Source organism: Argiope bruennichi, chromosome 1 (assembly GCF_947563725.1).
Source record: "Argiope bruennichi chromosome 1, qqArgBrue1.1, whole genome shotgun sequence".
In the NCBI taxonomy this organism is placed as follows: domain Eukaryota; kingdom Metazoa; phylum Arthropoda; class Arachnida; order Araneae; family Araneidae; genus Argiope; species Argiope bruennichi.
In genome coordinates this window covers 128,912,957-128,926,812 of record NC_079151.1, presented here as the reverse complement: position 1 = coordinate 128,926,812, position 13,856 = coordinate 128,912,957, and positions in this window count along the sequence as shown.

Below are 13,856 nucleotides of genomic sequence, written 5' to 3'. Positions count from 1 at the left end.
AAAAAATCAGAAATTATACACTTTTTATTCACCAATTAAAAGTACAGTAAATAATTACATAGTAGTTAATTTGCAACCTTAAAGTATGTACTGAATAATGTTTTACAACTTCCTGAACCTTAGATCGAAAATTACTTTTTCGACATTATGGAGAGAAGAAAATGCTACGTCATTTACAACCTGTTAAAATTGGGTATTTTGCCACTGTTTACAAATCAATCAAACATCAGAGTTTCATTATCGATTTCTAAATTAGAATTTCAATACATTGTTTCTGATAAATCAACAGTTTTACTAAATTCACTTGCACAGATTTAGTCGGTTATAACATGTAGAGTAATTGTCAATATATGACAGGAGTGACGTCTTTCCATTTGACCCTTCATTTGACTTATGAAGTATCTAATGAAAAGATGACTTCAGCATTTTTATCACTTCCCACTAGTGGACTTGGAAAACAAGCTTTCTGAAAGCATTTTCCAGTAGTATTTTTAGAAATTTGTTCCCAAGATAATCTCACAAAGTGTACAGCATCCAATACAGTATTTTATGTCCTTCTGTATTTTCGTCCAACAAGGCTATAATTATTTTCATAAGTAAATATCTGGAATTAACTTTTACCGAACGAATGATTCCAAAGTTTAGTAACAGAGGAATTTTGATACATAAACATTGATACATCAAAGAAAAACTCGATTTTGATACTTTTAATGGAAAATTGGAGGATATGCGGGACGTTGATCAATAAACAAAATAATTTTTCCTTCTTTGGTATCTGCACATATTTATTTAAAGACTTAAAAATCTGTCAATAAAGAAGAAATCATCCAGGAGTTTTTGTTTTCTTTAGTTTGGCGGTAATGTCTTTATGGTTTTAAAACATAGCGCTTTATTGCATTTCCTATTACAGACGATTTCAGTATAATTCGCAAATAAGACCATGATCACCATTTTGCTTTTTTTTATTATTATTATTATTATTATTATTTACATTTTTCATTTCGACAGCAAAGCGTTTGATCGGATTGACCCTTCAGTCAAACTGAGAAACATTCGTAAAAATCTTTTAATACATTTAAATTTTCTTTGCATATTTTGCTTTGGATTATGTGTTATCTTTTCTTGGAAACAACCATTGAAGGCAGAAAAATACTCCACATTATATTTTTCAGAAAGTTGAAACTTTTTCTTGAAACAATTATTTAAAATCCAATTTTCATAAACTAATATCCGATTATTTAATATAAAAAAAATAAAATATCAAAAATTATCTGAAATTCTTCTTTTATCAAAACCAAATCTTTTTGTCTTCAAAACCAAATCTATTTGTTTTTTTCCCCTTGACATTTCTATTTTTCGGTATTTGAAATTGAATTAGTACTATATCTGTTTCGCCGCCTGTTATTACTTCAATTCTTTCTTAAAATAGATCTTCGTGTCTCTCTCATAAGTCATTTTAAATCCTCTTATTTTTCTTCCAACTGTACTATCATTCATTAAATATGCATATGCATTTATTGGCTGGATATATCTACGTTTTTATTTATTTATTTTCTTTTTTGTCCAATCATCAAAAACAACATGCTGTTGCTTTATTAATTCCATTGCCGATATTGTTATGGATACTTCCGGGGCTTCTTTCGCGATTTGTTGGTCTATGAAATAAAACAGTCCTTCAGTAACGAACGATCACTTTTATTAAACACGAAGACACTAATACAAAGACTACAAATGTACAACCAAGACGAACGCAGGCAACACACAGCAGCACGCTACAACAAACAATATCCCATAAGTAGTAATCGGCAGTAAAACAACCGCAACACATAAAGCGGCCTGACAAAATTCAGCAGAAGGAAGGAATCTACGTACCTTCACATGGTCTCTCCAAACGTCTGCAATTCACCAATGTCTCCTCGTTTTGGCTGTATTCAACTGCCCATTCACTGCTAGGTGACTGTCTGCTTCACACACGACTGGATGCTGCTTCCACAATAAACACCAGGACTCGGCACATAACTCAATTCAACAATAGCTTGATTTTCACACAACGCTTGCTCTTCGCCGTACTGATCCAACTATTCGCCGTTGAGTCTTTCTACGATTACAACTCATTCCACGACTCTGTACATCACTGACTGCAGCTTGAGACTACCGGCCTTTTGTAGTTCCCGAGAGAGGGTCAGAGAAAGTTCTGCACTAATCAGGCGTATCTCGATTCTTATTGACTCAATTGCTAAAATTCTGGAAGTTTCCAATAATATCTATTTTGTCGCCAAAGTCGACAAATTCTTCGTCAAGTCACCAAGTAGTTTCCAAGCTCTGAGATCACTGACGCAGCACCCGATCGGCAACCAACAGAGCTGATCGTAAAACAGTCTTTCCAGTAATCGAACTCACCGTGCTAGAAAGCAATATTATAGGTTTGTAACAATATAAATAATACTGTTGGTACCTGAAAAAACTACTTTATCACCTATTCTATCCATTATTTATACAATCTTATTCGAACCGAACTAGTTGTAAATGCGGCTATTTAGATATTTATATTAAAACTGTCTGTTGCATATTCATCTGACACTACATAATTCATTTCTATACAATTACCATTCACGAATATCATATTCCAATCTTTAATATTATCATTTAATATATTCTATAAGTCTTCTAATTCTCTTACATATTCCAATCTTTAATATTATCATTTAATATATTCTATAAGTCTTCTAATTCTCTTACATATTCCAATCTTTAATATTATCATTTAATATATTCTATAAGTCTTCTAATTCTCTTACATATTCCAATCTTTAATATTATCATTTAATATATTCTATAAGTCTTCTAATTCTCTTACATATTCCAATCTTTAATATTATCATTTAATATATTCTATAAGTCTTCTAATTCTCTTACATATTCCAATCTTTAATATTATCATTTAATATATTCTATAAGTCTTCTAATTCTCTTACATATTCCAATCTTTAATATTATCATTTAATATATTCTATAAGTCTTCTAATTCTCTTACATATTCCAATCTTTAATATTATCATTTAATATATTCTATAAGTCTTCTAATTCTCTTACATATTCCAATCTTTAATATTATCATTTAATATATTCTATAAGTCTTCTAATTCTCTTACATATTCCAATCTTTAATATTATCATTTAATATATTCTATAAGTCTTCTAATTCTCTTACATATTCCAATCTTTAATATTATCATTTAATATATTCTATAAGTCTTCTAATTCTCTTACATATTCCAATCTTTAATATTATCATTTAATATATTCTATAAGTCTTCTAATTCTCTTACATATTCCAATCTTTAATATTATCATTTAATATATTCTATAAGTCTTCTAATTCTCTTACATATTCCAATCTTTAATATTATCATTTAATATATTCTATAAGTCTTCTCATTCTCTTACATATTCCGATTGTTGCATATTTTTTTTTTTTTTTATTTATCCAAACTTTCTCCATGGGGAATTCAAATAGATTTCAGCTATAATGCTGGATTTTCCCTAATTTTATATTTCATTTCTTCTTTACACATTATCTGTATTCTTCTTCATTTTTCAAATTTTCGGACCATTTATCATTTGTTTATTGTATTATTTACAAAAGCATTTTAAAATAATCTCTGAATAATGTACCAAATTCCTTATTAAAATTTCAAATTTCATACATAAATTTAAAATTCGGTATCATTTTTGATATTATATTGTTTTGATATATTAATACGTTACAGAATAAACAATATATAGAATTAATTAAATATTTAAGAGAAAATTATGGCTCCTAGAATTCCAAAAGAAACGGAATTATGTATGAAATGAAAGAAGGAACTGAAAGTTTTAAAAAGAATGTTTAATAAAAAAAATTTAATGCAAAAAAATAAATCTTCAATATTTTTTTTTAATCTTTTTCTGCAAGATAAAAACAGCACTTAGATAAAATGAAGAAATTACTTTAGAAATCGATAAATCGAAAGTTCTGAATTATGAAATGTTTTTAAGATAGTCATAATTTAATCGAGTTCTTAAAGAAAAAAGTCTTAAAATCAGTAACACTCAATTAAAGGTGGTTAAAGGTGGATTTTTACCATTTCTTATTCCAATTTTAATAAGTTCAGGACTTGGTAAAGCTAAATGGGGAGCTAAAAATAAATTAAATAAAATTCGAGGTTCAGGTCATTGTAAATGTTCAGCTAAAATAATCCGCGAACAGGGCATGTATCAAAAACAGTAAATTTCCAACGAAATGATTGAGAAAAATTCGAAAAATAAACGAAAATTACTAGGTGTTTTTTCATAAAATTAAATTACCTGAACAAATGAATAAGTTTGATAGTATCATTATTAATTTAGATATTTCAATATGTTCAAGTACACATTCGGTTCTATATTTACTTATGATTTTGTTGAATATTTTAATTCGTCTGGTTAATATGAATATGCGAACGTTAAAATTACCAAGAGTGATGATTTTTTGAAATAAAATTATTTTTTTCCCTAAAATTATTGCAAATTATTTAAAATCATTTAACAGAACAGAACAGACAAAATCAAATTAAACACAACTCTAATTTCTTACAACAACTGATATCAGTTAAGCGCTGCTAAATTTGTCTGAAATATTTAAGAGAAGAAAATAAAGGAAACTCGCCTGTAGATGTTTCATATTCATTTATATTAGGAACCAAGTACTTATAAGGAAAATTGTGTGACTAATAAATGGATGTAAAAAAACCTTAAATTTAAAATTGGATGGATTTTACTTTCGAATCTTCATCTCATTTCATGTTTAAAAATTAACATTCCAATCTTCTTCGATGGAAGTGTCTTGATATAATAGTGAAAATATTAAAAATAATAAGTTATTATTAATTGAAGGAAACAATAAAATATTATTACGATACATGATGATAATTATATAGTTAAAGGTTTAAATAAATGTGTGATTAAATTATTTGAAAAAGATCCACCCATTTTATTTAGTGTTATTGATGAAAGACAAATAATTTCAATTATTTTGAAAAAAAGTTCGAAGTAAATTTAAGAATTCGTGATCTCTATCACGTATTGTGTTCTGAAGTTAAATTATTTGATCAAGAAGAGCAAGAAGGGTAATATGTTGCAAATATCTCACATAAGAAACATTAATAAATATTTATACTAATTGTGATTTCACATTAAATATGAAATGGAACATTAATTAATTATTTAAATTCATATGCTATTTATTCATTTGCCAATACAAATTATCTTGGAAGTCATTACAAAAATTTTATAATTTGATATATTTTCCAGTGAATATAAATCATATTCGTATAATTAGAATGAAAATTATGTATCAAAATAATGAATTTATAGATTTAAATGGAATAAGAGTATATAATTTCATTGATATGGACGGAGAAGGTAAATATTATCCTAAAAAGGTTTACAAATTCTTAAATTTTAAATTATCATAAAAATTTACATCTTTTCATATTTTAATACTTTCCTGAATACAGGGTGGTTATAATTAAACTTCCCCTATAAACAACATCCTATAATGCAGACGGGTGAATGGATTGCAGCGAATTTTGGTATATAAACTATAAACAAGATGCGCTCACGTAATTTCGAAAAAAAAATTAGGTCCAAAAGGTCCATTAGAAGACGCCTCTTCTGTAAAAAAACATTAAATTTCACACAATAAACGACCAAAACGGAATGCATAAACAATATTAACAATCCAGAATAATAATTATTGGTAATAAAATGAAAAACCGGAAAAAACTGTCAGTTCTAGGAAAAAAATGTTGAGATATGTATGCTTGCGAAGAAGAGGAAGCTTTTTGAAAACAGGTTAGGGTAAGAAACATGTCATGTTTTATGTCGATGTTTCCGGCTGTAATGATGACAGTATCTTGTTGCGACGTTGAATGACTTAAAGAAGTGCATGGCGCTTCATGTGCAAAGCATCACAACTGGTCAGTTACGATCTGCTGTTAAACACACCGTCCATCGACGTGAAATTTTGCAGGTGAATGAGGGTGGTCACATGGAAGCACTTTTCCTTACATCGTCCTGGACACGATTAACAACTGCTTTTCTTGTGCTATTTCGTCCTAATCTGTTCTTGTTTCTGCAAACTCTACTGTTTTTTCTTTTTCCCTCAAGCTGTGTACAGTTATTTTTTCCTTACCTTTGCTTAATGTGGTTCAATGACAAAGTGATCAGTAACTAGTCGAAAACTGTTAATATTTTTTCTGTATTTCGTTTTGATCGGTTATTGTGTTAAACTTAATGTTTTTCTGTAAGGGGCACCCTCTAGTGGACAGTTTTGGATTTTTTTTTTCCAAATTCCGTGAGCGCAAATTTATTAAAATTCTTACTCCTCTATCCTATTGCTTATATTCTTTGCATCTGGTTTACTTTTAAGAGTTCCTGTCAGCATCATCTATTATATTATGCAAAAGCCCTAACAATTCATCTAAATATTTGCTTACTGGCTTCTATGCTTCTGATCTAGAACTGCATTTCGTCTCACTTTCTAATTTAATACTAACTGGTACACAGCTAATAAGTTTTTCCCAGCGAAATGTCAGAAGAGAAAAAAACTCGTTAAGAAACTGCATGGTAAAATGTAATCATTATTGGATCTTGTTTGGCAGAACGAACACCAACTAAATTAAGAGAATGATTATCATAATTAATAAAATTCCAGATTTTTCTTTCAGCCAGTCAATTCTTTCTTGACATCATTTTTTTACCCTCCCATCATTTCTTCCAAATCCAGTGTGTCATTTTTTAGTCGTTTCCAAATACGTTTAACCAAGCGTACTTCATCTTTTACGCTTATTTAAATGAAACCTAAAACTCTTTCTCGAACAAATACATTTATTCTTCAAATTTATATCTACAAAACTTGCCATATCTGCCAACAGCTCATAATGTACATAATCTGATGTGGAATCAAACAGAATCCCATAATATTTAGACTTGTGAATGATTTTTAATAAATTATTACTTACCGCTAAAACCTTTAGATATATAAATTCATTCTGCATTCTCTGAGAAAGATAAGATGTGTATCAGGATTGATTCTCCATGTTGAACATGGGTTCATTTATGACTATATCAAAACTTGATAGAAGGTTTATTAAATTAAGACAATTCCCTTCAATAGCTTCATTTAATTCCAACTTGACGGTTTCTCTACGTAATTTTAAAGAAGATAAATTTTTCGGTAGAAAATATATAGTACATAATACCAAATTTACATTCTCTTTCGATTTTGTGCTCTAGTCCGACATCAGACATTTTTTCTTTTTGATTTAAAATTCTCATCATTACTTTTCATTGCATGAAACTATCACGATGTTCTGTTTTTCTTGTTGTTGTTGAAATTTCAAGAAGAAAAATTTGTTCGGGAGCTTTCCAGTTATTAACTTTGTTGTTAACTGGTTTCCAGTGTTTGATCAGTTGTCTACCTTAAAAAAAGAAGCAACAGAAGCAAAATGCAGAATTTTACGAGGAAAATATACTAACCAAGAGTGAACAACATCTTCTCCCTAACTATTTGCTAATTCTTTTTAAAACCAATCATTGTTCATTCACAGATTATTAACTAGCAAGAAAAGGCCATTTACTTGCATATTATTAAATAAATTGGAATCTAATTTTATAATTTAAATTCTGAATGAGTCAGAAATGATCGACTTTCCATAATCTCATTTCATTTCATATATCCATTATCACGCTTCTTAATAGATTTTGGGAAAAAAGGGATGAGTTCTGTTCGTTTTGTAAAATTCGCCTACTCAAATGTCCACAAATGTTTTCTTTACTTTCTTGTAGACGTAGTATAGAGAAAATATAGTAATCATCCAATTCGTGATTTTGACGAATGTCCACGTTTTAGCTTTCTGAGTTCGAAAAACACATTTTTAGATAATGTCCATCTATCTGTCTGTGATAATTATAGCTGAAAAACTCTTGGAGCTAGACAGTTTAAATTTGTTATAAGGCCTTTAAACTAAATTTGCAGATATCTCTCAAATTGTGACTAAAATATGTTCAGAGGAAGTCCGTCTGTCCACCTGTTCAAATATAAGTTAACATGATAACAGAAAAATGGAAAAAGCTAAAAAAGTAAAAACTGGTATACAAATTTAACATCCATAGTGTAGATTACCTGTCGTCAAATTTTGAGCCAAATCCCATGAGAATTTAACTGTCTGTCGGTCTGTATTTTCTGAAACACGTAAATATGATAACTCAAAAAGGGAATGACATAAATATATCAAATTTGGTATGGGATTTTGTAACTGCATGTGTAGTTTTATATCAAACTTTTGTGCCAATCGATAAAGAAAAACGTTCTAAAGCACCAATTCGATTCAACTGACGATCATTTGACGAATCTGTACGTTTTAGACCTCCCTAAGTTCGAAAAAGTTGTTTTTTTTTAAATGTTCGTCTGCCTGTCTATGGCAACACAAAATGCATTGAGTTAGACTGATGAAATTAGTATACGGTCTTTACATCAAATTTGCAGATTTCTGACAAATTTTGAATGAAATCAGTTTAGAGGAAGTTTGTTCGGATGTTCCAGTACATGTTAACACGATAACTACAAAACGAAGAGAGCCAAATAGATAAAATTCTGTACACAGGTTAACATCTGTAGTGCAGACACCAATCAAATTTTGAGCCAAATCCGACACTATGTTAATTGTCTGTCTGTCTGTGCTTTCAGAAACATGTAAATGCTATCATTCAAAAAGGCAATGATTAAACATATCAAATTTGGTATGGGAATTTGTGACTGTAAGTGCAGTTTTGTATCAAATCTTTGGTTCAATCGGTTGAGAAAAAAGTGTCTAAAGCACAAATTCGGTTTTTCGAATACTATTAACGACATGCCAGGGATTAATCGCCAAAAAACTCGCCAAGAATGATACGATAGATTCAGTGAAACTGCTAAGTTCACGCCAAAAGTTACTATTTGATAATTACGCCAATTTGATTTGTACGCCAACGCTATGCGAGGAATATCAGGTTTATTAGAGAGTATGCGAGGAAGTTTTGGGAAGACCACTCCGGTTAGTTTTATTATGTCCCTCCTCTTTAAACAGGTCTCGACATGTTTTTATTTTTTTTAATTTTGAGATCATCATCATCATAATGCTGCTTTTCCATCTCAAATGTGATATCTTCTTTCATTCGTGTTTCATTCTTACTCATACAAAATTTAAGAACTGCATAAAATCTGGTGAATTCTTGATTTTGCAAAGAAAGTTTTCATGAATTTGCTGGCTTAGTCAGATTCTTCTGTCTCTGTTTTACATACTTTATGCTCTTCAGTTCCAGTTACTTTCCTTGTTTCTCATTCTTATACTGGGAACACCTTAACAATAAGGATGAGAAGCTTCCGGTAGGGTGGTTGGTTCTCGCTGCCCTGTTGGGTACAGGAGCAAGTGGGGATTGGTTTCCTCCCTTCGATAATGGGATATACTTTCCTACGGAAGAATTGTGCCCTGGCCGGCGATGGCCGTTAGGACTCAACCACAGTTCCCGCCAGTGTTGCTATCGCGGTGGTAAATCATTCAATTTTATCCGTGTGATTTCCTACGGGTCGGATTGATTGATTGGATTTTAATGGCGCAAATGCTAGACATGGCTATGCTGCGTCAAACATATGGTGAATATATAAACATATTAAATAACAGTGAAAAAAGTTTTAAGATACACAAAATTCATTTAAAAAAAAAAAACGTCCTACGGGTCGGAGTAGTCAGTTAAAGGTTAATGGTTCCTATCATTCACTGAATATTTTATAAATTTTAAACAAACGAATACAAGAAAAATCGAACCACCAAAAAAAATTTTTACAACAATAAGAAAACACTTCTGAAATTCTCTTTCAATTCGATTCATTCAAATTTTTATTTAAAATTTAATATAAATGAAATTTGTACACTTTGTTAAAATTAATTTCAGATCGCTTTCCATTAAGCCAATTGCAACACGAAACTTGGTTCATGGACTGTCTGTTCTAAAGCATCTGCTGCTACACACTGACGGCACGTTTCCAGGGAGATCGTGGCGGATTCTTTTCCACTTTAGGAGGGAATTTCCACTTTTTAGTCAGTTGAGCTTTCCGAATCACTGAAGCACCACAGGGTTCGTAGAACATGGCATGGTTAACACTATATAAAATGTACCGGAGACTTTTGCTAAGACTGCCCCCTCCCCCTTCTATTTCATTTGAAATAAGATTGCAGTTACTTCTGACCTTTTATACCGAGTGCAAAAATTTTAAATGTAATTAGACCTATGGAAAGCATTTTTGAATTCATATAATTCTCATATTACAAATGTTTTCAGATTGATCATTGCATATCGATAAAATTTAAATATAAAATCAGTCACAAAATATTTAAAATTTTAATTATAATTATATTTTAAATATTTCACATGAAAATATTTTTTTAAAAAAATGTTTGTAAAAGAATTTTATGAAATCAATTAAAAAATTTTTGACAAAAGTATATTAAATTTACAAAGAAATTTTTATCCAGTCTAATTACAACAGTTTAAATTCAAATGATTCCTTGAATAAAAACTATATTAGTACCTGAAAGATCTTTAAATCAAGAATGATTGCTATTCACACCATACTTGAAAAAAATTACAAAATGTGTGCAAATATGTTAATCCATCGAAAAAGAAACATATATACACAAATAACAATGAAAAATTTATGTACATTATTTATTTTGCCCTTAGACACTAAACAGAAAATCAGAATAATAAAATAAATCTTTCGTTAAGATATATCAAATTATTCAAATGTATTGGTAATTAAATTTGCACTGAAATGACAAAAGTCATGGGATAGGAATAGACAAATATACAAATAGCCCTAGATTCAAGTACAAAATGTATAAATGAGTAGTTCAGTGGCAGGGCTTTGATTTGTGCTCAACTGCTTCATGCAAAAAGGTTTCTGACGTGATTATGTCTGTAAGACGAAAATTAATATATTCTATAATGCGTAATGGTAACATGGGCCATTCCATTCGGAAATCGTTTCGGAATTCAACATTACGAGTTCCTCAGTGTCAAGGTGAATATCTAATTTCTAAGAATATCTAATATCTAATTTCAAACATAACATCTCACCATGGACAAGGATATGGCAGACCAACAGCATTTAATGACAAAGCGGCGTGTGCATAGAATCAAAAATTTCAAATATATAAAACGCAAAATAACCACATAATGTGGGACGTACGGGACGTGTCTGATAGGTCTGTGCGGCGAAATTTGGTTTTAATGGGAGGTGGCAGCAGAAGACCGACTGGAGTGACTTTGCTAACAGCATGACATCGTCTACAGCGCATCTTCTGTCCTCAGGGTCATAAAAGTTGGATCCTAGACTACTGGAAAACCGTGGCTTCATCAGATGAGTCTTGATTTCATTTGGTAGGAACTGATGGTAGGTTTCGAATAAGAATCAGACCCCACGAAGCCATGGACTAAGTTATCAACAAAGCATTCTTTAGAAGTTGGTGATGGTTCCATAATAGTGTGGGCTGTTTTTACATCGAATGGACGGTGTCGCCTGATCCAATTAAATCGATCATTGACTGGAATTGGTTATATTCAGCTACATGGAGACCATTTACATCCATTCATGGAAACATTAGTATCGAAACAACGATGCTATTTTTATGGATGGCATTGCGCTCTGTCGCCGAGAAACAGTTGTTGGCAATTGATTTGAAGAACATTCTGAACATTTCCAGTGAATGATTTGGCCACCTAGGTAGTACAAAATGAATCCGAATGAGCATTTATGGGGCGTAATAGAAAAGTCAGTTCGTGCACAAAATCCTGCAACGGCAACATTTCTAAATTATGGATTTCTATAGAGGCAACATGTCTCAATATTTTTACTGGGGACTTCCAACGACTTGTTGAATCCATGTCATGTCGAGTTGCTACATTGAGCAAAAGGAGTTCTGACACTTTCTTGGGAGATATCCCAAGTCTTTTGTCACCTCATAATATAAAAGAAATAATTTAGAGAATAAAAATTCTCCCATAGTTGCATAACAACATAACATTAAAACTCGTTTAGATTTTTTATAAATTTCCGGCATAGAGTTATGAATTCTGTTTATAAACGAAAATCTGCTCTCTTCTTTAAGACTTGATAAGTTTATAATCACTTAAACTTCAATGAATAGAAAACTTGCTTTCTTACATATTTTTCAGAATAATTTCTATAACTGTTACTAAGATTGATATGCTCATATTAAGATTTCATTAGCTGTTTATACTAAAAAAAACTGTTATTAAGATTTCTCAAATAGATTTCAGTAAAATCCCATTTTCGAATACCGAATACCAATCTGAGCATACCATTGATGTTCCTAGCCACAGTTAAAAAAAGAAATTTCAGAAACGTATGAACATGAAAATTTGCTTACTAATTAAAAAAATACGAATATAACTAAAATTAAAAGAAACTTTTTTTATAAATATTTCTCGAAATTATACGTAGGCAAATCAAAAATTATCTACATTTTTCATTCTACAGTTTATTAACATGAAGCTAGGGTTATACTAGGCACATCATTTTTCTACGTAATCTCCCTCCTTTTCAATGCACTTGGACCAACGGTCAACGAGCTTACGTATTCCTTCCAAATGAAATCTTTTCGGTTGGTCGTGAGGCCACTTTCATACCGCATTTTGCACGTTTAAATCTGAGGCAAATCGGCGGCAGAACCATGACTGATGTTCAAAGCAGATGCTATCTCATCGATAGTGATTCGCCTATTTGCCAGAACTATCTCTCAAGCTTGCTGAATGTTGTCATCTGTAGGGGCGGTTGATGGCCGTCCTGCTCCCTCTTCACGCGTTACACTTGCTCGACCACTTTTAAACTTCTCGAGCCACAAAAACACAGTTTTACGTGACAGTGCACTTCCCCCATATTGCGATGATAGTCTGAGATGAATGTCTGAACCTTTGACACCCTCCGACCAGAGGAATCGGATCACTGCTCATTGTTCCTCTTTGGTGTAAATTTCTAATGGAGCAGCCATGATATATCTTCAGCAGAAGGAAGGAAAATGGCGGAATTATGATCAAACCTTCATAGCATTACCACAACAATATAACAATAAAATAAGCGCGGATAGAAGTCAGTGTGCACAGTTTAAGCAGAGTTATGTCAAAAGTGTAAATCTTTGACTTGCCCTCGTATGTATATTGCCGCATTGAAGAAAGGCAGTCGAATCGCCATGCCCGAATGGTCATGGCCCAGGTCTCATAATCAAGAGACCTTGAGTTCGAACCCGCTAGAGACAATGGGTTTCATAATATGTGTAAATATTTAATTACTTGATTTTACGTTTTCCTTTATTTCATGTTCCAGAAGATATTGAACATTTCTTTAGTTTACCAGACAAGTGTTCTTATCTTTTCTTACTGTCTCCAGAAAAGTATTCTGGAACTTTCTCTGCTAGTATAAAAGCAGAAGATTTGTCAGTTACTGTATTTCTCAGTTCAGAGTTCAGTTAATAAATTGGTTTAGCTCTACCCCTTGTGTGTGCCATTCAGTTCTATACTATAGCATCTACGTGACAATAGAATTAAATACAAATATATTGAATGTCTTTAAAATTATTTTTTACATTATATACATATTTTAAATTCATGTATATTTTTTAATTCCAAATTTATTTAACTGGCACCTTTAATTTTCAAATATTTTCGCAATAAAAATATACTTGTTACACTTAATATTATTAGTAACTGAAATTAAA